The sequence below is a fragment of the Salmo salar genome, chromosome ssa17 (assembly GCF_905237065.1).
Source record: "Salmo salar chromosome ssa17, Ssal_v3.1, whole genome shotgun sequence".
Lineage (NCBI taxonomy): Eukaryota > Metazoa > Chordata > Actinopteri > Salmoniformes > Salmonidae > Salmo > Salmo salar.
The window spans coordinates 44,816,407-44,842,910 of record NC_059458.1 but is presented as its reverse complement, the minus strand read 5'-3'; the positions used below and the strand labels follow the sequence as shown (position 1 = coordinate 44,842,910).

Genomic DNA, 26,504 nt, shown 5'->3' with positions numbered 1-26,504 from the left:
AGTGCACTACTATAGACCAGAGCCCTATTCCCTATGTAGTGCAGTAATACAGACCAGAGCCCTATTCCCTATGTAGTGCACTACTGCAGAGCAGGGCCCTATTCCCTATGTAGTGCACTACTATAGACCAGAGCCCTATTCCCTATGTAGTGCACTACTTTAGACCAGGGCCCTATAGAGCCCTATTCCCTATGTAGTGCACTACTTTAGACCAGGGCCATATAGAGCCCTATTCCCTATGTAGTGCACTACTACAGACCAGGGCCCTATAGAGCCCTATTCCCTATGTAGTGCACTACTTTAGACCAGGGCCCTATAGAGCCCTATTCCCTATGTAGTGCACTACTATAGACCAGGGCCCTATAGAGCCCTATTCCCTATGTAGTGCACTACTACAGACCAGAGCCCTATTCCCTATATAGTGCACTCTGGCAGAGCGTCTGTCTGTCTGTCTGGCAGCGCGTCTGTCTGTCTGGCTGGCAGCGCGTCTGTCTGTCTGGCTGGCAGCGCGTCTGTCTGGCTGGCAGCGCGTCTGTCTGTCTGGCAGCGCATCTGTCTGGCTGGCAGCGCCGTCTGTCTGGCTGGCAGCGTGTCTGGCTGGCAGCGTGTCTGTCTGGCTGGCAGCGTCTCTGTCTGGCAGCGTGTCTGTCTGGCTGGCAGCGTGTCTGGGTGGCTGCCAGCGTGTCTGGGTGGCTGCCAGCGTGTCTGGGTAGCTGGCAGCGTGCGTGTCTGTCTGTCTGGCAGCGTGCGAGTCTGTCTGTCTGGCAGCGTGCGTGTCTGTCTGTCTGGCAGCGTGCGTGTCTGTCTGTCTGGCTGCGTGTCTGTCTGTCTGGCTGCGTGTCTGTCTGTCTGGCAGCGTGTCTGTCTGTCTGGCAGCGTGTCTGTCTGTCTGGCAGCGTGTCTGTCTGTCTGGCAGCGTGTCTGTCTGTCTGGCTGCGTGTCTGTCTGTCTGGCTGCGTGTCTGTCTGTCTGGCAGCGTGTCTGTCTGTCTGGCAGCGTGTCTGTCTGGCTGCATGTCTGTCTGGCTGGCAGCGTGTCTGTCTGTCTGGCAGCGTGTCTGTCTGTCTGGCAGCGTGTCTGTCTGTCTGGCAGCGTGTCTGTCTGGCAGCGTGTCTGTCTGGCAGCGTGTCTGGCTGGCTGCGTGTCTGGCTGGCTGCGTGTCTGTCTGTCTGGCAGCGTGTCTGTCTGGCAGCGTGTCTGTCTGGCAGCGTGTCTGTCTGTCTGGCAGCGTGTCTGTCTGTCTGGCAGCGTGTCTGTCTGGCTGGCAGCGTGTCTGTCTGGCTGGCAGCGTGTCTGTCTGTCTGTCTGGCTGCGTGTCTGTCTGTCTGGCAGCGTGTCTGTCTGTCTGGCAGCGTGTCTGTCTGGCAGCGTGTCTGTCTGGCTGGCTGCGTGTCTGTCTGGCTGGCTGCGTGTCTGTCTGGCTGGCTGCGTGTCTGTCTGTCTGGCTGCGTGTCTGTCTGTCTGGCAGCGTGTCTGTCTGTCTGGCAGCGTGTCTGTCTGTCTGGCTGCGTGTCTGTCTGTCTGGCTGCGTGTCTGTCTGTCTGGCTGCGTGTCTGTCTGTCTGGCAGCGTGTCTGTCTGTCTGGCAGCGTGTCTGTCTGTCTGGCAGCGTGTCTGTCTGGCAGCGTGTCTGTCTGTCTGGCTGCGTGTCTGTCTGTCTGGCTGCGTGTCTGTCTGTCTGGCTGCGTGTCTGTCTGTCTGGCTGCGTGTCTGTCTGTCTGGCCAGACACAGCGTGTCTGTCTGTCTGGCAGCGTGTCTGTCTGTCTGGCAGCGTGTCTGTCTGTCTGGCAGCGTGTCTGTCTGTCTGGCAGCGTGTCTGTCTGTCTGGCAGCGTGTCTGTCTGTCTGGCTGCGTGTCTGTCTGGCTGGCTGCGTGTCTGTCTGGCTGGCAGCGTGTCTGTCTGGCTGGCAGCGTGTCTGTCTGGCTGGCAGCGTGTCTGGCTGGCAGCATGTCTGTCTGGCAGCGTGTCTGTCTGTCTGGCAGCGTGTCTGTCTGGCTGGCAGCGTGTCTGTCTGGCTGGCAGCGTGTCTGTCTGTCTGGCAGCGAGTCTGTCTGTCTGGCAGCGTGTCTGTCTTGCTGGCAGCGTGTCTGGCTGGCAGCGTGTCTGTCTGTCTGGCAGCGTGTCTGTCTGGCTGGAAGCGTGTCTGTCTGGCAGCGTGTCTGTCTGGCAGCGTGTCTGGCTGGCAGCGTGTCTGTCTGGCTGGCAGCGTGTCTGTCTGGCTGGCAGCGTGTCTGTCTGTCTGGAAGCGTGTCTGTCTGTCTGGCAGCGTGTCTGTCTGGCTGGCAGCGTGTCTGTCTGGCTGGCTGCGTGTCTGTCTGTCTGGCAGCGTGTCTGTCTGGCAGCGTGTCTGTCTGGCTGGCAGCGTGTCTGTCTGGCTGGCTGCGTGTCTGTCTGTCTGGCAGCGTGTCTGTCTGGCTGGCAGCGTGTCTGTCTGGCTGGCTGCGTGTCTGTCTGTCTGGCAGCGTGTCTGTCTGGCAGCGTGTCTGTCTGGCTGGCAGCGTGTCTGTCTGGCTGGCAGCGTGTCTGTCTGGCTGGCTGCGTGTCTGTCTGGCTGGCTGCGTGTCTGTCTGTCTGGCTGCGTGTCTGTCTGTCTGGCAGCGTGTCTGTCTGTCTGGCTGCGTGTCTGTCTGGCTGGCAGCGTGTCTGTCTGTCTGGCAGCGTGTCTGTCTGTCTGGCAGCGTGTCTGTCTGTCTGGCAGCGTGTCTGTCTGTCTGGCAGCGTGTCTGTCTGGCAGCGTGTCTGTCTGGCAGCGTGTCTGTCTGGCAGCGTGTCTGTCTGGCAGCGTGTCTGTCTGGCTGGCAGCGTGTCTGTCTGTCTGGCAGCGTGTCTGTCTGTCTGGCAGCGTGTCTGTCTGGCTGGCAGCGTGTCTGTCTGGCTGGCAGCGTGTCTGGCTGGCAGCGTGTCTGGCTGGCAGCGTGTCTGGCTGGCAGCGTGTCTGTCTGGCTGGCAGCGTGTCTGTCTGGCTGGCAGCGTGTCTGTCTGGCTGGCAGCGTGTCTGTCTGGCTGGCTGCGTGTCTGTCTGGCTGGCTGCGTGTCTGTCTGTCTGGCTGCGTGTCTGTCTGTCTGGCAGCGTGTCTGTCTGTCTGGCAGCGTGTCTGTCTCTCTGGCAGCGTGTCTGTCTCTCTGGCAGCGTGTCTGTCTGTCTGGCTGCGTGTCTGTCTTGTCTGGCTGCGTGTCTGTCTGTCTGGCAGCGTATCTGTCTGTCTGGCTGCGTGTCTGTCTGTCTGGCAGTGTGTCTGTCTGTCTGGCTGCGTGTCTGTCTGTCTGGCAGCGTGTCTGTCTGTCTGGCAGCGTGTCTGTCTGGCAGCGTGTCTGTCTGGCAGCGTGTCTGTCTGTCTGGCTGCGTGTCTGTCTGTCTGGCAGCGTGTCTGTCTGTCTGGCAGCGTGTCTGTCTGTCTGGCAGCGTGTCTGTCTGGCTGGCAGCGTGTCTGTCTGGCTGGCAGCGTGTCTGTCTGTCTGGCAGCGTGTCTGTCTGTCTGGCAGCGTGTCTGTCTGGCAGCGTGTCTGTCTGGCTGGCAGCGTGTCTGTCTGGCAGCGTGTCTGTCTGTCTGGCAGCGTGTCTGTCTGTCTGGCAGCGTGTCTGTCTGTCTGGCAGCGTGTCTGTCTGTCTGGCAGCGTGTCTGTCTGTCTGGCAGCGTGTCTGGCTGGCAGCGTGTCTGGCTGGCAGCGTGTCTGGCTGGCAGCGTGTCTGTCTGGCTGGCAGCGTGTCTGTCTGTCTGGCTGCGTGTCTGTCTGGCTGGCAGCGTGTCTGTCTGGCTGGCAGCGTGTCTGTCTGGCTGGCTGCGTGTCTGTCTGGCTGGCTGCGTGTCTGTCTGTCTGGCAGCGTGTCTGTCTGGCAGCGTGTCTGTCTGGCAGCGTGTCTGTCTGGCTGGCAGCGTGTCTGTCTGGCTGGCTGCGTGTCTGTCTGGCTGGCTGCGTGTCTGTCTGTCTGGCTGCGTGTCTGTCTGTCTGGCTGCGTGTCTGTCTGTCTGGCAGCGTGTCTGTCTGGCAGCGTGTCTGTCTGTCTGGCTGCGTGTCTGTCTGGCTGGCAGCGTGTCTGTCTGTCTGGCAGCGTGTCTGTCTGTCTGGCAGCGTGTCTGTCTGTCTGGCTGCGTGTCTGTCTGTCTGGCTGCGTGTCTGTCTGGCTGGCTGCGTGTCTGTCTGGCTGGCAGCGTGTCTGTCTGTCTGGCAGCGTGTCTGTCTGGCTGGCAGCGTGTCTGTCTGGCTGGCAGCGTGTCTGGCTGGCAGCATGTCTGTCTGGCAGCGTGTCTGTCTGTCTGGCAGCGTGTCTGTCTGGCTGGCAGCGTGTCTGTCTGGCTGGCAGCGTGTCTGTCTGTCTGGCAGCGAGTCTGTCTGTCTGGCAGCGTGTCTGTCTTGCTGGCAGCGTGTCTGGCTGGCAGCGTGTCTGTCTGTCTGGCAGCGTGTCTGTCTGGCTGGAAGCGTGTCTGTCTGGCAGCGTGTCTGTCTGGCAGCGTGTCTGGCTGGCAGCGTCGTCTGTCTGGCTGGCAGCGTGTCTGTCTGGCTGGCAGCGTGTCTGTCTGTCTGGAAGCGTGTCTGTCTGTCTGGCAGCGTGTCTGTCTGGCTGGCAGCGTGTCTGTCTGGCTGGCTGCGTGTCTGTCTGTCTGGCAGCGTGTCTGTCTGGCTGCGTGACTGTCTGTCTGGCAGCGTGTCTGTCTGGCTGGCAGCGTGTCTGTCTGGCTGGCTGCGTGTCTGTCTGTCTGGCAGCGTGTCTGTCTGGCAGCGTGTCTGTCTGGCTGGCAGCGTGTCTGTCTGGCTGGCAGCGTGTCTGTCTGGCTGGCTGCGTGTCTGTCTGTCTGGCTGCGTGTCTGTCTGTCTGGCAGCGTGTCTGTCTGTCTGGCTGCGTGTCTGTCTGGCTGGCAGCGTGTCTGTCTGTCTGGCAGCGTGTCTGTCTGTCTGGCAGCGTGTCTGTCTGTCTGGCAGCGTGTCTGTCTGGCAGCGTGTCTGTCTGGCAGCGTGTCTGTCTGGCAGCGTGTCTGTCTGGCAGCGTGTCTGTCTGGCTGCGTGTCTGTCTGGCTGGCAGCGTGTCTGTCTGTCTGGCAGCGTGTCTGTCTGTCTGGCAGCGTGTCTGTCTGTCTGGCAGCGTGTCTGTCTGGCTGGCAGCGTGTCTGGCTGGCAGCGTGTCTGGCTGGCAGCGTGTCTGTCTGGCTGGCAGCGTGTCTGTCTGGCTGGCAGCGTGTCTGTCTGGCTGGCAGCGTGTCTGTCTGGCTGGCTGCGTGTCTGTCTGTCTGGCTGCGTGTCTGTCTGTCTGGCAGCGTGTCTGTCTGTCTGGCAGCGTGTCTGTCTGTCTGGCAGCGTGTCTGTCTGGCTGGCAGCGTGTCTGTCTCTCTGGCAGCGATGTCTGTCTGTCTGGCTGCGTGTCTGTCTTGTCTGGCTGCGTGTCTGTCTGTCTGGCAGCGTATCTGTCTGTCTGGCTGCGTGTCTGTCTGTCTGGCAGTGTGTCTGTCTGTCTGGCTGCGTGTCTGTCTGTCTGGCAGCGTGTCTGTCTGTCTGGCAGCGTGTCTGTCTGGCAGCGTGTCTGTCTGGCAGCGTGTCTGTCTGTCTGGCTGCGTGTCTGTCTGTCTGGCAGCGTGTCTGTCTGTCTGGCAGCGTGTCTGTCTGTCTGGCAGCGTGTCTGTCTGGCTGGCAGCGTGTCTGTCTGGCTGGCAGCGTGTCTGTCTGTCTGGCAGCGTGTCTGTCTGTCTGGCAGCGTGTCTGTCTGGCAGCGTGTCTGTCTGTCTGGCAGCGTGTCTGTCTGTCTGGCAGCGTGTCTGTCTGTCTGGCAGCGTGTCTGTCTGTCTGGCAGCGTGTCTGGCTGGCAGGGTGACTGGCTGGCAGGGTGTCTGGCTGGCAGCGTGTCTGTCTGGCTGGCAGCGTGTCTGTCTGTCTGGCAGCGTGTCTGTCTGTCTGGCAGCGTGTCTGTCTGGCTGGCAGCGTGTCTGTCTGGCTGGCAGCGTGTCTGTCTGGCTGGCTGCGTGTCTGTCTGGCTGGCTGCGTGTCTGTCTGTCTGGCAGCGTGTCTGTCTGGCAGCGTGTCTGTCTGGCAGCGTGTCTGTCTGGCTGGCAGCGTGTCTGTCTGGCTGGCTGCGTGTCTGTCTGGCTGGCTGCGTGTCTGTCTGTCTGGCTGCGTGTCTGTCTGTCTGGCTGCGTGTCTGTCTGTCTGGCAGCGTGTCTGTCTGGCAGCGTGTCTGTCTGTCTGGCTGCGTGTCTGTCTGGCTGGCAGCGTGTCTGTCTGTCTGGCAGCGTGTCTGTCTGTCTGGCAGCGTGTCTGTCTGGCTGGCAGCGTGTCTGTCATGCTGGCAGCGTGTCTGTCTGTCTGGCAGCGTGTCTGTCTGTCTGGCAGCGTGTCTGTCTGGCAGCGTGTCTGTCTGGCAGCGTGTCTGTCTGGCTGGCAGCGTGTCTGTCTGGCTGGCAGCGTGTCTGTCTGGCTGGCAGCGTGTCTGTCTGGCAGCGTGTCTGTCTGTCTGGCAGCGTGTCTGTCTGTCTGGCAGCGTGTCTGTCTGTCTGGCAGCGTGTCTGTCTGTCTGGCAGCGTGTCTGTCTGGCTGGCAGCGTGTCTGTCTGCGTGTCTGTCTGTCTGGCTGCAGATTGGTGATTATTCAATTGAAACAAGGTGAAGAAAAACGTATTACTTGACATACGAGAAAAGCTGTTCTATACAATTACAACAACCCCCCCACACACACACACACACACACACACACACACACACACACACACACACACACACACACACACACACACACACACACACACACACACACACACACACACACACACACAGCCTGTTTGCGCCTACAGTCCCATATAGACAGATTGCTGTGGATAATGTATTGGATCAAACACACTCCTGGAGAGACAGTAATGAATAAAACATTGCAGGGCCATTCATACATAACACTGTTGATTCTGCTGGGGATTTCAATAAGTGTCTGAAGCCCTAATCGCACCCTATTCCCTAGGGGCCCTACTCCCTAGGGGCCCTATTCCCTAGGGGCCCTATTCTCTAGGGGCCCTATTCTCTAGGGGCCCTACTCCCTAGGGGCCCTATTCTCTAGGGGCCCTACTCCCTAGGGGCCCTACTCCCTAGGGGCCCTACTCCCTAGGGGCCCTATTCTCTAGGGGCCCTATTGTCTAGGGGCCCTGGTCGATAAGGCTGCCATTTGGGACACAGAGAGAGAAGTAGCCAGGTCAGTGATAGGTCTGTGAGAGAGAGAGAGAGAGAGGTAGCCAGGTCAGTGATAGGTCTGTGAGAGAGAGAGAGAAGTAGCCAGGTCAGTGATAGGTCTGTGAGAGAGAGAGAGAGAGAGGTAGCCAGGTCAGTGATAGGTCTGTGAGAGAGAGAGAGAGGTAGCCAGGTCAGTGATAGGTCTGTGAGAGAGAGAGAGAGGTAGCCAGGTCAGTGATAGGTCTGTGAGAGAGAGAGAGAGAGAGAGAGAGAGAGAGAGAGAGAGAGAGAGAGAGAGAGAGAGAGAGAGAGAGAGAGAGAGAGAGAGAAAGAGAGAGAGAGAGGTAGCCAGGTCAGTGATAGGTCTGTGAGAGAGAGAGAGAGACGTAGCCAGGTCAGTGATAGGTCTGTGAGAGAGAGAGGTAGCCAGGTCAGTGATAGGTCTGTGAGAGAGAGAGAGACATAGCCAGGTCAGTGATAGGTCTGTGAGAGAGAGAGAGAGAGAGAGGTAGCCAGGTCAGTGATAGGTCTGTGAGAGAGAGAGAGAGAGAGATAGCCAGGTCAGTGATAGGTCTGTGTGTGTGAGGTAGGGGAGTGGTTTTATACCTCTTGACCACATCAGCGCCGTTCCAGCAGGCCAGTCCATCAGCGGAGGCGAGCTGGTTCACACACAGCTGGTCCGCCAGGCCACCGTAGAAGGTACGGTACAAACGTAGACTGTTCAGGAACTCTCTGTTGAGACAGACACACAGGTGACCAACACTGGTTTACTTCCACACCCCCCCCTACAGTCCTCTCAAGAGCGTCATAACGCTAAAATAGTAATCTAAGAAAACCTAAATCAACAATACAATAATGCCCTGAAAGATCAACCTTTTGAGGACTGTGTAAAAGCGCAGACTGAAGTGTTGAGTAAGTAGAAAATGAGGACTATAAAGTGACGGTGTTGAACTGAGACTGTAAATACTCACGTTGTCACGGTAACCAGGGCGTTTCCTGTTTCTCTGACGGAGGCTTTGAGAGGATGGACTCTCTAGCGCCGTCCCCTCTGGTCACTGACCGACTGGGCAGGTTGTCTACTGGGGCGACCACATACTTTATACACCTGGAGGACAACAACCGCAGAGAACAAAAATCAGCTGACGTACAGCTTCCTAGTGTTAGAGAGCTACTAACAGGGTGCAGTGGCAGGATGTCGCCACTAGATGGACCCAGAGGACTCTGGACACCCCTCCTAACAGGATGCAGTGGCAGGATGTCGCCACTAGATGGACCCAGAGGACTCTGGACACCCCTCCTAACAGTGTGCAGTGGCAGGATGTTGCCACTAGATGGACCCAGAGGACTCTGGACACCCCTCCTAACAGGATGACGCCACTAGATGGACCCAGAAGACTCTGGACACCCCTCCTAACAGTGTGCAGTGGCAGGATGTTGCCACTAGATGGACCCAGAGGACTCTGGACACCCCTCCTAACAGGATGTCGCCACTAGATGGAACCAGAGGACTCTGGACACCCCTCCTAACAGGGTGCAGTGGCAGGATGTCGCCACTAGATGGACCCAGAGGACTCTGGACACCCCTCCTAACAGGATGACGCCACTAGATGGACCCAGAAGACTCTGGACACCCCTCCTAACAGGATGTCGCCACTAGATGGACCCAGAGGACTCTGGACACCCCTCCTAACAGGGTGCAGTGGCAGGATGTCGCCACTAGATGGACCCAGAGGACTCTGGACACCCCTCCTAACAGGATGACGCCACTAGATGGACCCAGAAGACTCTGGACACCCCTCCTAACAGGGTGCAGTGGCAGGATGTCGCCACTAGATGGACTCAGAAGACTCTGGACACCCCTCCTAACAGGGTGCAGTAGCAGGATGACGCCACTAGATGGACCCAGAGGACTCTGGACACCCCTCCTAACAGGATGCAGTGGCAGGATGTCGCCACTAGATGGACCCAGAGGACTCTGGACACCCCTCCTAACAGGGTGCAGTGGCAGGATGTCGCCACTAGATGGACTCAGAAGACTCTGGACACCCCTACTAACAGGGTGCAGTGGCAGGATGTCACCACTAGATGGACTCAGAAGACTCTGGACACCCCTACTAACAGGGTGCAGTGGCAGGATGTCGCCACTAGATGGACCCAGAGGACTCTGGACACCCCTCCTAACAGGGTGCAGTGGCAGGATGTCGCCACTAGATGGACCCAGAGGACTCTGGACACCCCTCCTAACAGGGTGCAGTGGCAGGATGTCGCCACTAGATGGACCCAGAGGACTCTGGACACCCCTCCTAACAGGGTGCAGTGGCAAGATGTCGCCACTAGATGGACCCAGAGGACTCTGGACACCCTCCTAACAGGGTGCAGTGGCAGGATGTCGCCACTAGATGGACCCAGAGGACTCTGGACACCCCTCCTAACAGGATGTTGCCACTAGATGGACCCAGAAGACTCTGGACACCCCCTCCTAACAGGGTGCAGTGGCAGGATGACGCCACTAGATGGACCCAGAGGACTCTGGACACCCCTCCTAACAGGATGACGCCACTAGATGGACCCAGAAGACTCTGGACACCCCTCCTAACAGGGTGCAGTGGCAGGATGTCGCCACTAGATGGACCCAGAGGACTCTGGACACCCCTCCTAACAGGGTGCAGTGGCAGGATGTCGCCACTAGAAGGACCCAGAGGTCTCTGGACACCCCTCCTAACAGGGTGCAGTGGCAGGATGTCGCCACTAGATGGACCCAGAGGACTCTGGACACCCCCTCCTAACAGGATGACGCCACTAGATGGACCCAGAAGACTCTGGACACCCCTCCTAACAGGGTGCAGTGGCAGGATGACGCCACTAGATGGACCCAGAGGACTCTGGACACCCCTCCTAACAGGGTGCAGTGGCAGGATGTCGCCACTAGATGGACCCAGAGGACTCTGGACACCCCTCCTAACAGGGTGCAGTGGCAGGATGTTGCCACTAGATGGACCCAGAGGACTCTGGACACCCCTCCTAACAGGATGACGCCACTAGATGGACCCAGAAGACTCTGGACACCCCTCCTAACAGGGTGCAGTGGCAGGATGACGCCACTAGATGGACCCAGAGGACTCTGGACACCCCTCCTAACAGGATGACGCCACTAGATGGACCCAGAAGACTCTGGACACCCCTCCTAACAGGGTGCAGTGGCAGGATGTTGCCACTAGATGGACCCAGAGGACTCTGGACACCCCTCCTAACAGGATGTCGCCACTAGATGGACCCAGAGGACTCTGGACACCCCTCCTAACAGGGTGCAGTGGCAGGATGTCGCCACTAGATGGACCCAGAGGACTCTGGACACCCCTCCTAACAGGATGACGCCACTAGATGGACCCAGAAGACTCTGGACACCACTCCTAACAGGGTGCAGTGGCAGGATGTTGCCACTAGATGGACCTAGAGGACTCTGGACACCCCTCCTAACAGGATGTCGCCACTAGATGGACCCAGAGGACTCTGGACACCCCTCCTAACAGGATGTCGCCACTAGATGGACCCAGAGGACTCTGGACACCCCTCCCTAACAGGATGTCGCCACTAGATGGACCCAGAGGACTCTGGACACCCCTCCTAACAGGGTGCAGTGGCAGGATGTCGCCACTAGATGGACCCAGAGGACTCTGGACACCCCTCCTAACAGGATGACGCCACTAGATGGACCCAGAAGACTCTGGAGACCCCTCCTAACAGGGTGCAGTGGCAGGATGTCGCCACTAGATGGACTCAGAAGACTCTGGACACCCCTCCTAACAGGGGTGCAGTGGCAGGATGACGCCACTAGATGGACCCAGAGGACTCTGGACACCCCTCCTAACAGGATGTCGCCACTAGATGGACCCAGAAGACTCTGGACACCCCTCCTAACAGGGTGCAGGGGCCGGATGTCGCCACTAGATGGACCCAGAGGACTCTGGTCTAAAGTAATGCACCGCAGGGTATGGATTATCAACTAGATTCAGCCGCGGGACCATTTTGTCTTGAGCTGATGATCAGGGGACCTGAACGTAATTAGATATAAGACTATAAGAAGCACAAACAGATATAATATTTGACTAAAACATAATCATTTAAACTTTGCTTACATTGGTATATGATCACATATACACTGAGTGTACCAAACATTATTACACACTGGAGTCTATGTTGAAGTGAGCCAATCTAGTGTACACTACTCACGGTGGTCTATGTTGAAGTGGGCCAGTCTAGTGTACACTACGTTGAAGTGGGCCAGTCTAGTGTACACTACTCACTGTAGTCTATGTTGAAGTGGGCCAGTCTAGTGTACACTACTCACCGTAGTCTATGTTGAAGTGGGCCAGTCTAGTGTACACTACCCACTGTAGTCTATGTTGAAGTGGGCCAGTCTAGTGTACACTACTCACGGTAGTCTATGTTGAATTGGGCCAGTCTAGTGTACACTACGTTGAAGTGGGCCAGTCTAGTGTACACTACTCACCGTGGTCTATGTTGAAGTGGGCCAGTCTAGTGTACACTACTCACCGTAGTCTATGTTGAAGTGGGCCAGTCTAGTGTACACTACGTTGAAGTGGGCCAGTCTAGTGTACACTACTCACCGTGGTCTATCTTGAAGTGGGCCAGTCTAGTGTACACTACTCACTGTAGTCTATGTTGAAGTGAGCCAGTCTAGTGTACACTACTCACTGTAGTCTATGTTGAAGTGAGCCAGTCTAGTGTACACTACTCACTGTAGTCTACGTTGAAGTGGGCCAGTCTAGTGTACACTACTCACGGTAGTCTATGTTGAAGTGAGCCAGTCTAGTGTACACTACTCACGGTAGTCTATGTTGAAGTGGGCCAGTCTAGTGTACACTACTCACTGTAGTCTATGTTGAAGTGAGCCAGTCTAGTGTACACTACTCACGGTAGTCTACGTTGAAGTGAGCCAATCTAGTGTACACTACGTTTAAGTGGGCCAGTCTAGTGTACACTACGTTGCAGTGGGCCAGTCTAGTGTACACTACTCACGGTAGTCTACGTTGAAGTGAGCCAGTCTAGTGTACACTACTCACTGTAGTCTATGTTGAAGTGAGCCAGTCTAGTGTACACTACTCACCGTAGTCTATGTTGAAGTGAGCCAGTCTAGTGTACACTACTCACGGTAGTCTACGTTGAAGTGAGCCAGTCTAGTGTACACTACTCACGGTAGTCTATGTTGAAGTGAGCCAATCTAGTGTACACTACTCACCGTAGTCTACGTTGAAGTGAGCCAGTCTAGTGTACACTACTCACGGTAGTCTACGTTGAAGTGAGCCAGTCTAGTGTACACTACTCACTGTAGTCAATGTTGAAGTGAGCCAGTCTAGTGTACACTAGTCACTGTAGTCTACACTGAGTGGACAAAACATTAAGAACACCTTCCTAATTTTGAGTTACACCCTTTTTTGCCCTCAGAACAGACTCCAATTCATCGGGGCAGCGACTCTACGAGGTGTGGAAAGACTTCCACAGGGATGCTGGTCCATGTTAAATCCAATGCTTCCCACAGTTGTGTCAAGTTGGCTCTTTCTATTCTGGTTAGAGCCAGTTTGTGCTGTTCTGTGAAGGGAGTAGTACACAGCGTTGTACAAGATCTTCCGTTTCTTGGCAATTTCTCACATGGAATAAGAATAGACTGACGAGTTTCAGAAGAAAGGTCTTTGTTTCTGGCCATTTTGAGCCTGTAATCGAACCCACAAATGCTGATGCTCCAGATACTCAACTAGTCTAAAGGCCAGTTTTATTGCTTCTCTCAGGTTAACAGTCTGGATAACCTCTTCTGGCTACTGGGGATGAACTAACTCTCTCTGGTTAAACAGTCTGGACAACCTCTTCTGGTTACTGGGGATGAACTAACTCGCTCTCTGGTTAACAGTCTGGACAACCTCTTCTGGCTACTGGGGATGAACTCTCTCTCTCTGGTTAACAGTCTGGACAACCTCTTCTGGCTACTGGGGATGAACTAACTCTCTCTGGTTAACAGTCTGGACAACCTCTTCTGGTTACTGGGGATGAACTAACTCTCTCTGGTTAACAGTCTGGACAACCTCTTCTGGTTACTGGGGATGAACTAACTCTCTCTGGTTAAACAGTCTGGACAACCTCTTCTGGTTACTGGGGATGAACTAACTCTCTCTGGTTAAACAGTCTGGATAACCTCTTCTGGTTACTGGGGATGAACTAACTCTCTCTGGTTAACAGTCTGGACAACCTCTTCTGGCTACTGGGGATGAACTAACTCTCTCTGGTTAAACAGTCTGGACAACCTCTTCTGGCTACTGGGGATGAACTAACTCTCTCTGGTTAAACAGTCTGGATAACCTCTTCTGGCTACTGGGGATGAACTAACTCTCTCTGGTTAAACAGTCTGGATAACCTCTTCTGGCTACTGGGGATGAACTAACTCTCTCTGGTTAAACAGTCTGGACAACCTCTTCTGGCTACTGGGGATGAACTAACTCTCTCTGGTTAACAGTCTGGATAACCTCTTCTGGTTACTGGGGATGAACTAACTCTCTCTGGTTAACAGTCTGGACAACCTCTTCTGGCTACTGGGGATGAACTAACTCTCTCTGGTTAACAGTCTGGACAACCTCTTCTGGCTACTGGGGATGAACTAACTCTCTCTGGTTAACAGTCTGGACAACCTCTTCTGGCTACTGGGGATGAACTAACTCTCTCTGGTTAACAGTCTGGATAACCTCTTCTGGCTACTGGGGATGAACTAACTCTCTCTGGTTAAACAGTCTGGATAACCTCTTCTGGCTACTGGGGATGAACTAACTCTCTCTGGTTAACAGTCTGGACAACCTCTCCTGGCTACTGGGGATGAACTAACTCTCTCTGGTTAACAGTCTGGACAACCTCTTCTGGCTACTGGGGATGAACTAACTCTCTCTGGTTAACAGTCTGGACAACCTCTTCTGGCTACTGGGGATGAACTAACTCTCTCTGGTTAACAGTCTGGATAACCTCTTCTGGCTACTGGGGATGAACTAACTCTCTCTGGTTAACAGTCTGGACAACCTCTCCTGGCTACTGGGGATGAACTAACTCTCTCTGGTTAACAGTCTGGACAACCTCTTCTGGCTACTGGGGATGAACTAACTCTCTCTGGTTAACAGTCTGGACAACCTCTTCTGGCTACTGGGGATGAACTAACTCTCTCTGGTTAACAGTCTGGATAACCTCTTCTGGCTACTGGGGATGAACTAACTCTCTCTGGTTAACAGTCTGGACAACCTCTCCTGGCTACTGGGGATGAACTAACTCTCTCTGGTTAAACAGTCTGGACAACCTCTTCTGGCTACTGGGGATGAACTAACTCTCTCTGGTTAACAGTCTGGATAACCTCTTCTGGCTACTGGGGATGAACTAACTCTCTCTGGTTAACAGTCTGGACAACCTCTTCTGGCTACTGGGGGATGAACTAACTCTCTCTGGTTAACAGTCTGGATAACCTCTTCTGGCTACTGGGGATGAACTAACTCTCTCTGGTTAACAGTCTGGACAACCTCTCCTGGCTACTGGGGATGAACTAACTCTCTCTGGTTAACAGTCTGGACAACCTCTTCTGGTTACTGGGGATGAACTAACTCTCTCTGGTTAACAGTCTGGACAACCTCTTCTGGCTACTGGGGATGAACTAACTCTCTCTGGTTAACAGTCTGGACAACCTCTTCTGGCTACTGGGGATGAACTAACTCTCTCTGGTTAACAGTCTGGACAACCTCTTCTGGCTACTGGGGATGAACTAACTCTCTCTGGTTAACAGTCTGGACAACCTCTTCTGGCTACTGGGGATGAACTAACTCTCTCTGGTTAACAGTCTGGATAACCTCTTCTGGTTACTGGGGATGAACTAACTCTCTCTGGTTAACAGTCTGGACAACCTCTTCTGGCTACTGGGGATGAACTAACTCTCTCTGGTTAACAGTCTGGACAACCTCTTCTGGCTACTGGGGGCTCGCTGCCCACAATGGTCTATTCTGAGAAGGTTCTGGGCACGCTGTTGTTGAGTGGTGTGTGTGTGTGTGTGTGTGTGTGTGTGTGTGTGTGTGTGTGTGTGTGTGTGTGTGTGTGTGTGTGTGTGTGTGTGTGTAGTCTGCAGTACATTCCTGGGTGACGGAGTCGTAGCAGATGAAATGGAGAGTTTGGTTCAGTCTTTAAACCTCTCTTCAGTAGTGGAACTCTCTCTGTCTCTCTGAGAAAATGTGTGTTTCTTATTCGTAGACGTTATTCACTTAGTCTGGTGACTGGTTGGTTTTATAAGGACGTTATTCACTTAGTCTGGTGACTGGTTGGTTTTATGTTATTCACTTAGTCTGGTGACTGGTTGGTTTCACGTTATTATGACAATCCAACGGGGGGGACGACGACGACAACGCCTCACCAAAAACCTCACCTGTCTAGAGAGGTGTGGTCCGTTCTTCTGAGCGTGTGCGACGGCGTCGTGGACGACGGCGTGAACTCCCAGCAGCACTTGCTCCAGGTCCTGAGTTCCGTGCATGCGGGCCGACAGCCCCTCTAACGACCTTACGAATTCTCTCCAATGGGGGTCCACCTCAAATCAAAATCAAAATTCTATTTACAACCTTTCCCAGTAAAAAGTTAAAAAATAAACAAATAAAAATCACATGAAAACAAGAATCCACAAGAAAGATGAATAGATAACAAGCAGAATAATATATATTGTTATTATTATTATTATGTGAAAACAACAAAGCCAGAGTTACCTCAGCCATGCTAGCCAGACAGCCTCGCATCACGTTGAGGCAGTAGCCCATACAGGGTTTAGAGAGGGTGAATCCGTGGCAGTGGGGACAGTACTGCATCCTGAGCAGAGCTTTACGACACTCCCTGCTAAACACCAGGTGGTCCGTGGTGTTGATCACCTCAACGCCGAGGTGCAACGCCTGTAACAGCACGCGACCTTCGACCCCGGACCTCCCGATCTGATTGGCTAGGAGTCCCGGAGAGGAGCCGAACGGGGTCAGATCGCGGCGGGCGGAGCGGACGCACTCGGAGTATCCGGGGGCGACGTGGCCGAGGCCGGGGTCGACGACGCGGTTGTAGACCAACGGGAAGAGGGACGTCGAAGAAGCGGCTGGTGACGTCGTCGACGTCGAGGTCGGAGCCGATGAGGAAGAGGCCGACGTCAGCGAACAACTCTCTCACCGGAACCGACGCCTCCCGGCCATGTCACGGTACGACGCCTGGAGGAGAAGGTTGGTGAGGTTCTCTGATGCCTTCATCAGAGACTCCAAAGGTTTCTACAGGAGGAGAGAGAGAGGCAGAAGGGGAGAGAGAGAGGCAGAGGGGGAGAGAGAGGGGAGAGGGGAGAGCGAGAGAGATGGTTAATACTAGAGGACAAGGTTGGTGTGGTTCTCTGATGCCTTCATCAGAGACTCCAAAGGTTTCTACAGGAGGAGAGAGAGAGGCAGAAGGGGAGAGAGAGAGGGAGAGAGAGAGGCAGAGGGGGAGAGAGAGGGAGAGGGAGAGCGAGAGAGATGGTTAATACTAGAGGACAAGGTTGGTGTGGTTCTCTGATGCCTTCATCAGAGACTCAAAGGTTTCTACAGGAGGAGAGGGGACTGAAAGGGTTTCTACAGGAGGAGGGGGGGACTGAAAGGGTTTCTACAGGAGGAGGGGGGGACTGAAAGGGTTTCTACAGGAGGAGGGGGGGACTGAAAGGGTTTCTACAGGAGGAGGGTGGGACTGAAAGGGTTTCTACAGGAGGAGGGGGGGGACTAAAAGGGTTTCTACAGGAGGAGGGGGGACTGAAAGGGTTTCTACAGGAGGAGGGGGGGACTGAAAGGGTTTCTACAGGAGGAGGGGGGGGACTGAAAGGGTTTCTACAGGAGGAGGGGGGGACTGAAAGGGTTTCTACAGGAGGAGGGGGGACTGAAAGGGTTTCTACAGGAGGAGGGGGGGACTGAAAGGGTTTCTACAGGAGGAGGGGGGACTGAAAGGGTTTCCTACAGGAGGAGGGGGGGACTGAAAGGGTTTCTACAGGAGGAGGGGGGACTGAAAGGGTTTCTACAGGAGGAGGGGGGGACTGAAAGGGTTTCTACAGGAGGAGGGGGGACTGAAAGGGTTTCTACAGGAGGAGGGGGGGGACTAAAAGGGTTTCTACAGGAGGAGGGGGGGACTAAAAGGGTTTCTACAGGAGGAGGGGGGACTGAAAGGGTTTCTACAGGAGGAGGGGGGGACTGAAAGGGTTTCTACAGGAGGAGGGGGGGGACTGAAAGGGGTTTCTACAGGAGGAGGGGGGACTGAAAGGGTTTCTACAGGAGGAGGGGGGGACTAAAAGGGTTTCTACAGGAGGAGGGGGGGACTGAAAGGGTTTCTACAGGAGGAGGGGGGATAAAAGGGCTTCTACAGGAGGAGGGGGGGCTGAAAGGGCTCTACAGGAGGAGGGGGGGACTGAAAGGGTTTCTAAGCAGGAGGAGGGGGGGACTGAAAGGGTTTTACAGGAGGAGGGGGGACTGAAAGGGTTTCTACAGGAGGAGGGGGGGACTGAAAGGGTTTCTACAGGAGGAGGGGGGGACTGAAAGGGTTGAGGAAGGGGGGATGAAAGGGTTTTACAGGAGGAGAGGGGGGATAAAAGGGTTCACAGGAGGAGGGGGGACTGAAAGGGTTTTTACAGGAGGAGGGGGGGAACTAAAAGGGTTTCTACAGGAGGAGGGGGGGACCGAAAGGGTTTCTGCAGGAGGAGGGGGGACGAAAAAGGGTTTCTACAGGAGGAGGGGGGGACTAAAAGGGTTTCTACAGGAGGAGGGGGGGACCAAAAGGGTTTCTACAGGAGGAGGGGGGACTGAAAGGGTTTCCTACAGGAGGAGGGGGGGGACTAAAAGGGTTTCCTACAGGAGGAGGGGGGGGACTGAAAGGTTTCTAACAGGAGGAGGGGGGGACTAAAAAGGGTTTCAAGCAGGAGGAGGGGGGGACTGAAAGGGCTTCTACAGGAGGAGGGGGGGACTAAAAGTTTCTACAGGAGGAGGGGGGGACTAAAAGGGTTTTTACAGGAGGAGTGGGGGACTAAAAGGGTTTCTTACAGGAGGAGGGGGGACTAAAAGGGTTTCTACAGGAGGAGGGGGGGACTAAAAGGGTTCTACAGGAGGAGGGGGGGATGAAAGGGTTTCTGGGGCGCAGTAGAACAGGAGTTTAGACCCCTGGGACGAGCTAGGACGCGGCCAGTGGGTCTCTCCTTCCCCAGAGCTAGGACGTGGCCAGTGGGTCTCTCCTCCCCCAGGACAGCTGGGACGAAGCTAGGACGTGGCCAGTGGGTCTCTCCTTCCCCAGACCCAGGCTGGGACGAGCTAGGACGTGGCCAGTGGGTCTCTCCCCCAGGCTGGGACGTAGCAGACGTGGCCAGTGGGTTCTCTTCCCCAGGACCCAGGCTGGAACGAAGCTAGGACGTGGGCCAGTGGGTCCCCTTCCCGCAGGCTGGGCGAAGCTAGGACGTGGCCAGTGGGTAACTTCCTTCCCCCAGGCCCAGCGGGACGAGCAGCACGTGGCCAGTGGGTCTCTCCTTCCTCAGCACCCGTCTGGGCGAGCTAGGACGTGGCCAGTGGGTCTTCCTTCCCCAGGCCCAGGCTGGGACAGCCAGGACGCGGCCTGTGGGTTCAGGCCCTGGCGGCCAGGGTGCCAGTGGGTCTCTCCTCCCCTGGGACGAGCCACGTGGGCCAGTGGGTTTCTCCTTCCCCCAGGACCCAGGCTGGGACGAGCTAGGACGTGGCCGCAGTGCAGGTCTCTCCTTCCCCCAGGACCCGGGCTGGGACGAGCTAGGACGTGGCCAGTGGGTCTCTCCTTCCCCCAGGACCCAGTCTGGGATGAAGCCAGGACGCGGCCAGTGGGTCTCTCCCCCCAGGACCCGGGCTGGGACGCAGCTAGGACGTGGCTGTGTGGGTTCCCCTTTGGACCCAGGCTGGGACGATGTAGGCACCTATGTGGCCTTTTACGAAGCTAGGCGGGCCGTGGGTTGCTCCTCCCCAGGCCCAGGCTGGGACGAGCGAGACATGCGGGCCAGTGTGGTCTCTCCTTCCCAGGACCCTGGGACGAGCCAGGACGTGGCGCAGTGGGAAGCCCTCCTCCCCCCAGCCTGGGACGTACGTACAGGCCAGTGGGTCTCTCCTTCCCCAGGACCCAGGCTGGGACGAGACTAGGACGTGGCCAGTGGGTCTTCCTTCCCCAGGACCCAGGCTGGGACGAACCAGGGGACGTGGCCAGCGGGTCTCTCCTTCCCCAGGCTGGGACGCACCGCCAGTGGGATTTTCCCCAGCTGGGACGACTAGGACGTGGCCTGCGGGTTCCTTCCCCAGGGACGAGCTCTCGTGGCCAGTGGCTTTCTCCCTCCCCCAGGGCCCAGGCCGGGACGAGCCAGGACGTGGCCAGTGGGTCTCTCCTCCCCCGGGTCCGTGAGCTAGCGGGCTTTCCCCCAGGCTGGGATTCTAGGACGTGGCCAGTGGGTTTTCCTCCCCAGGACCCAGCTGGGACGAGCTAGACGTGGCCATGGGTCTCCCTTCCCCTGGCCCAGGCGGGACGAACAGGACGTGGCCAGTGGAGTCTCTCCTTCCCCCGGCCAGGTGGGACGAGCACAGCACGTGGCCAGTGGGTTTCTCCTTCCCCCAGGACCCAGGCTGGGACGAGCTAGGACGTGGCCAGTGGGTCTCTCCCTCCCCCAGGCTGGGACGAGCCAGGACGTGGCCAGTGGCCCTCCCCTTCCCCCAGGACCCAGGCTGGGATGAGCTTAGGACGTGGGCCAGAAGGCGTCTCTCCCTTCCTCAGGGCCCAGGCTGGGATGAGCTAGAACGTGGCCAGTGGGTCTCTCCTTCCTTCAGGCTGGGACCAGCCAGACCGCCACAGTGGTTTCTTCCTTCCCAGGCCCAGGCTGGGACCAGCTAGACGCATGCAGTCCCCCCTCCCCGGCATCCCAGCTGGGACTGTTACATTCGTGGGTTAGTGGTCCTCTCCCAGGCTGGGATTGAAGCTAGACGCATAGTGGGCGCCCTCTTCCCATAAAACCCAGGCTGGCCTGTTAGCGTGGCCGGGTTCCCCTCCCAGGGGACGAAGGACGTGGCCAGTGGCCCTCCTTCCTGGGACGAGAGCTAGCACGTGGCCAGATGGGTAACCCTCTCCCTTCCCTCAGGACCAGCCAGACTTGGACGAACCAAGACGTGGCCAGTGGGTCTCTCCTTCCCCAGAACCCAGGCTGGCCAGACATCGTGCGCGGCCAGTGGGTCTCTCCTTCCCCAGGACCCAGGCTGGGACGAAAGCTAGGACGCTGCCAGTGGGTCTCTCTTCAGGACAGAGCTGGGACGAGCTAGGACGTGGCCAGTGGCCCTCCTTCCCCAGGACCCAGGCTGGGGACGAGCCAGGACGTGGCCAGCGGGTCTCTCCTTCCCCAGGGACCCAGCCTGGGACGAGCCAGACGTGGCTAGTGTGGTCTCTCTTCCCCCAGGACCCAGGCCGGGACGAGCGACGTGGCAACAGTGGGTCTCTCCTTCCCCCAGCTGCGACGAGCCGACGTGGCGTGGGTTTTCCCGCGACGAGCGCGACGTGGCCAGTGGGTCTCTCCTTCCCCCAGGACCCAGGCTGGGACGAGCTAGGACGTGGGCCAGTGGGTCTCTCCTTCCCCAGGACCCAGGCTGGGACGCAGCCAGGCCGTGGCCAGTGGGTCTCTCCTTCCCCAGGACCCAGCCTAAACCCACAAGCACGTGGCCAGTGGTTCTCTCCTTCCCAGGCTGGTACGAGCTAGACGGCCAGTGGTCTCTCCTTCCTGGTGGCTGGGACTATTTTATGATCAGTCAGCAGGTCTCTCCTTCAACAATAATGAGCTGCACTGGCCATAGGTCTTCCAGACACATGTAGTCTGTGGGGAGATTAATAGACCTTGGTTTGTGTGTCTTCTCCTTCTCCCCAGGGGCCTGGTGTGGGCTAAAAAAATTGTTTACACACCAGTGGTCGTAATCGCGGCTGACATTGCACGCCAGTGGCCCTTCTCTCAAAATTAAAAATGTAATTTACAGCCCACCATTGGTCTTCTTCCCACCCAGCCAATGTCTGGACGTGCTAGTGTGGGTCTCTTCCTTCTCTATTAACAGCCCACAAACAGTATTTCTCAGACTCATATTGTGACATTAGACTGCCAGTGGTCCTCTTCTGCACAAGACTAAAATGAGATCAAAAATCTTTCCCTTCCTATAATTGCATAATAAACAGACTGTGCCAGTGGGCGTCTCCTCTCCGCTGATCAGCCAGCACGTAACAGTGGCCCTCCTTCCTCAGGACCATTGGGACGAGCGCGTGCCATGGGTTTCTCCTTCCCGTGTGACCCAGGCTGGGACGAGCTAGGACGTGGCCAGTGGGTCTCTCTCCATAACCAGGCCAGGCGTGGGACGAGCCAGGACGGCCATGGGTCAGCAGTCCCTCCTTCCCCTAGCTGGGACGAGCTAGGCACGTCACAGTGTTCTCTCTTCCCCAGGACTACCAGTCGAGCAGGACGCGGCCAGCGGGTCTCTCCTTCCCAACAGGCTGGGACGAAGCTATACCGGCCAGTGGAAGTCTTCCCCAGTCATGACCAGCCAGACTGGCCAGTGGTCTCTTCCCAAGACCCAGGCTGGGACGAGCTGAGACCCACAGTGGCCTTCCCAAGGACCAGGCTGGACCAAACAAGACGGCGTGAGGTCCCTCCTCCCCCAGCTGGACCAGCCAGACCGCAGGTCTCTCCAGATCTGCAGGCTGGACTGTTTCAGACTGCTGGTGGGTCTCCCTTTTCCCCCAGGGGCTCAGGCTGAAGCACGAGCTAGGACGTGGCAACAGTGGGTCTCTCTCCCCAGGGCTGGGACTGAGGGACTGTGGCCAGAGGGTCTTCTTCAGGACAGGCATGGGACTGTGGCGGGCTACAGTGGGTTTCCTCAGCCAGGCTGGAGACTAGGATGGAGTGGGTCCTCCTTCCCCAACCAGGCCGTGACTAACTAGACGCGGGCCAGTGGCCCTCTCCTTCACCCGGCCCAGGGACACTAGACGCAGTGGAAGAACCTCCTCCCCGCTGGGACGAGCAGACGTGCCAGTGGGTCTCTCCTTCCCAGACCCAGGCTAACGTAGGACGTGGCAGTGGGTCTTCCTTCCCAGGACCCAGACCCGCCGGGACGAGCTAGACGCGAGCCAGCGGGAAGTCTCTCCCTCCCCCAGACCCAGGCTGGGGACGAGCTAGGACGTGGCCAGTGGTCTGACCCAGGCTGGGACGAGCAGGACGTGCAGTGGTTTCCTTCGGGGGCGAAGCCAGGACGCGGGCCCAGCGGTTTCTCCTTCCCCAGGACCCTGGGACGAGTGCCAGGACGTGGCCAGTGGGTCTCCCCCCCAGGACCCGGGTGGGACGAAGGACCCAGGAGAAGCCTCTTCTTCCCCCAGGTGGGACGAGCTACACGCGGCCAGTGGCCCTCCTCTGTGGCAAAACCCAGGCTGGGACGAGCCAGGACGTGGCCACAGTGGCCTTCCCAGACCCAGGCTGGGACGAGCCAGAACGTGGGCCAGTGGCCCTCTTCCCCAAGACCCAGGCTGAACTGAGCTAGGACCGTGGGCCAGTGGGTCTCTCCTTCCCCAGGGCCCAGGCTGGGACCAGACGCATGTGGGTCTTCCTTCCTGCAGCCCAAACATTTAAGCCAGGACGTGGCTAATGGCTCCTCCCCTGCGACCCAGGCTGACGAGGCTGACAGGACGGCCAGGGGTCCTCCCAGGCTGGGACCCAGCTAGACCAGCCAGTGGCTCCCTCCTTCCAGGCTGCTATTTATTTGAGATCGCACAAAAACTTCCTCCCAGGCTGGGACAAGAGCAGACGCCAGTGGTCTCCTCCCAGACCTGTGTGTCAGACGAGCCAGGACGCTAGTGTCTCTCCGCCAACCAGTCCACGAGCAGACTTGGTTATGGTCTCTTCCCTTCCCCAGACCCAGGTTGAAACGAGCCAGGACGTGGTTGGTGGTCTCCTTCCCGGTGCTGCACCTGTTTGGCATGGCCAGTGGCCCTCCTCCCCAGGACCCAGTCCTGGGACGAGCCAGGGGACGTGTCAAGTGGGTCTCTCCTTTCCCCAGGACCCAGTCTGGGACGAACAAGGACGTGCTTGTGGGCCCTCCTCTACAACCCAGCTGTAACAAGCTAGGACGCGGCCAGTGGGTCTTCCTCTGCAAAATCCAGGTTGCACTGTTTACATTCTAGCCATGGGTCCTCCCAGACCCAGTCTGGGGACGAGCTAGGACGCCAGTGGCTTCTCTTCCAACCACATGGGACCAGCTGGTGACTTTGCCAGTGGGTCTCTCCCTCCCCAGGACCCAGGCTGGGACCGTAGGATCCCTCACCATGTGCCACTCATGAGGCTACGGTGCCGGACTGCTGTAGGGGTGAAAGGAGGGAGCAGGGTGCTGAGCTGTAGAGCTGAGGACAGAGAGAGAGGCGACGTGCAGGCGGTTTAGAGAGAGAGACCGGTGAGGGGGGTTGGAAGGAGACGCGCCGGAGCCCAGGAACACCCAGCACTGGGATGTGACGCTCTGGGTGCCGGGCTGGGAGAGAAAGGGATCTGTCTGATTAAAGGATGTCACACATCTATCTCAGAGTCTGGGACTGGAGGAGAGAGAGGGAGGAATATAGGGGGGATATATAGGGAGAGAGGAGTAGTTGAGAGGAGAGGAGAGGAGAGTGAAAAAAAGAGGAGAGGAGAGAGAGAGGAGAGTAGAGAGGCAGAGAGAGAGAGAGAGGAGAGGAGAGAGAGAGGAAGCTACTGAAAACCCATAGGGATTATAGGGGTGAGACTAGACTGGGCTTCTCGGGGGGGTCCCAGCTCCCAGACATTCATTCACTATGTTAAAGCTCCCACATTCATCCACTAGTGATAAAGCTCCAAAGCATTCATTCATTATGATAAACTCCCAGGCATTCATTCACTAAGAATAAAGCTCCTGGGCATTTATCACTACGATAAGCTCCCAGGCACTCATTCACTATGTTAAAGCTCCCAGGCATTCATTCACTATGATAAAGCTCCCAGGCATTCAGTCACTATGATAAAGCTCCCAGGCATTCTTTCACCATGACAAAGCTCCCAGGCATTCATTCACTAGTACTCCCAGGTCATTTATTCACTATGATAAAGCTCCCAGGCATTCATTCACTAAGATAAAGCTCCCAGGCATTCATTCACTATGATAAAGCTCCCAGGCATTACATTCACTATGATAAAGCTCCCAGGCCATTCATTCACTATGATAAAGCTCCCAGGCATTCATTCACTATGATAAAGCCCCCAGGCACTCATCCACTATGATAAAGCTCCCAGGCATTCATTCACGCGAGATAAAGCTCCCAGGCATTCATTCATCATGATAAAGCTTCCAGGCATTCATTCACTATGATAAAGCTCCCAGGCATTCATTCACTATGCTAAAGCTCCCAGGCATTCATTCACTATGTTAAAGCTCCCAGGCATTCATTCACTATGTTAAAGCTCCTAGACATTCATTCACTATTTTAAAGCTCCCAGGCATTCATTCACGATGTAAAGCTTCCCATACATTCATTTACTTATGATAAAGCTCCCAGCATTCATTCACTATGATAAAGCTCCTAGGCATTTATTCACTATGATAAAGCTCCCAGGCATTCATTCACTATGATAAAGCTCCCAGGCATTCATTCACTATGTTAAAGCTCCCGAGACCATTCACTAGATAAAGCTCCCCAGGCATTCATTCACTATGTTAAAGCTCCTAGGCATTCATTCACTATGTGATAAAGCTCCCAGGCATTCATTCATCATGATAAAGCTCCCAGGCATTCATTCACTATGATAAAGCTTCCCAGCATTCATTCACTATGCATGTAAAGCTCCCAGGCCATTCATTCACTATGATAAAAGCCCCCAGGCATTCATTCACTATGATAAAGCTCTCCATACATTCATTTACTATGATAAAGCTCCCAGGCATTCATTTATTGCTATGGCGATAAAGCTCCCAGGCATTCATTCACTCAGTGATGCAAAGCTCCCAGGCATCTGTTCATTCATCATGAGATAAAGCTGCCAGGCATTCATTCACTATGATAAAGCTCCCAGGCATCTTTATCATTCACTATGATAAAGCTCCCAGGCATTCATTCATTCATCAAGTGATAAAGCTCCCTGGCATTCATTCACTATGATAAAGCTCCCAGGCATTCATTCACTATGATAAAGCTCCCCAGGCATTCATTCACTATGATAAAGCTCCCAGGCATTCATATCTTACTAGTGATAAAGCTCCCAGACATTCATTCACCATGATAAAAGCTCCCAGGCATTCATTCACTATGTTAAAGCTCCAGGCATTCATTCACTATGATAAAGCTCCCAGGCATTCATTCACTATGATAAAGCTCCTAGGCATCCATTCACTATGATAAAGCTCCCAGGCATTCATTCACTATGATAAAGCTCCCAGCCATTCATTCACTATGATAAAGCTCCCAGGCATTCATTCACTAAGTGTGTTAAAGCTCCCAGGCATTCATTCACTATGATAAAGCTCCCAGACATTCATTCACTATGATAAAGCTCCCAGGCATTCATTCACCACAGTATGATAGCTCCCACACATTCATTCACTATGATAAAGCTCCCAGGCATTCATTCACTATGATAAAGCTCCCAGGCATTTCTATTCACTATGATAAAGCTCCCCAGGCACTCATTCACTATGATAAAGCTCCCAGGCATTCATAGTCCACTATGTTAAAGCTCCCAGGCATTCATTCACTATGATAGAGCCCTCCCAGACATTCATTCACTATGATAAAGCTCCCAGGCATTCATTCACTACAGATAAAGCTCCCAGGCATTTATTCACCATGATAAAGCTCCCAGGCATTCATTCACTATGATAAAGCTCCCAGGCATTCATTCACTATGTTAAAGCTCCCAGGCATTCATTCACTATGATAAAGCTCCCAGGCATTCATTCACTATGATAAAGCTCCCATACATTCATTTACTATGTATAAAGCTCCTAGGCATTCATTTACTATGATAAAGCTCCCAGGCATTCATTCACCATGATAAAGCCCCCAGGCATTCATTCATCATGATAAAGCTCCCAGGCATTCATTCACTATGATAAAGCCCCCAGGCATCTATTCACTTGCGATAAAGCTCCTCAGGCATTCATTCATCAAGTGATAAAGCCCCAGGCATTCATTCACTATGATAAAGCTCCCAGTGTATTCATTCATCATGATAAAGCTCCCAGGCATTCATTCACTATGATAAAGCCTCAGGCATTCATTCA

At 55.6% G+C, this 26,504-nt stretch overlaps 1 pseudogene; it reads right to left on the bottom strand.

The window, feature by feature from the left end:
* Positions 1–26,504, bottom strand: part of LOC123728080 (glypican-5-like) — a 274,957-nt pseudogene that overhangs the window by 236,708 nt on the left and 11,745 nt on the right.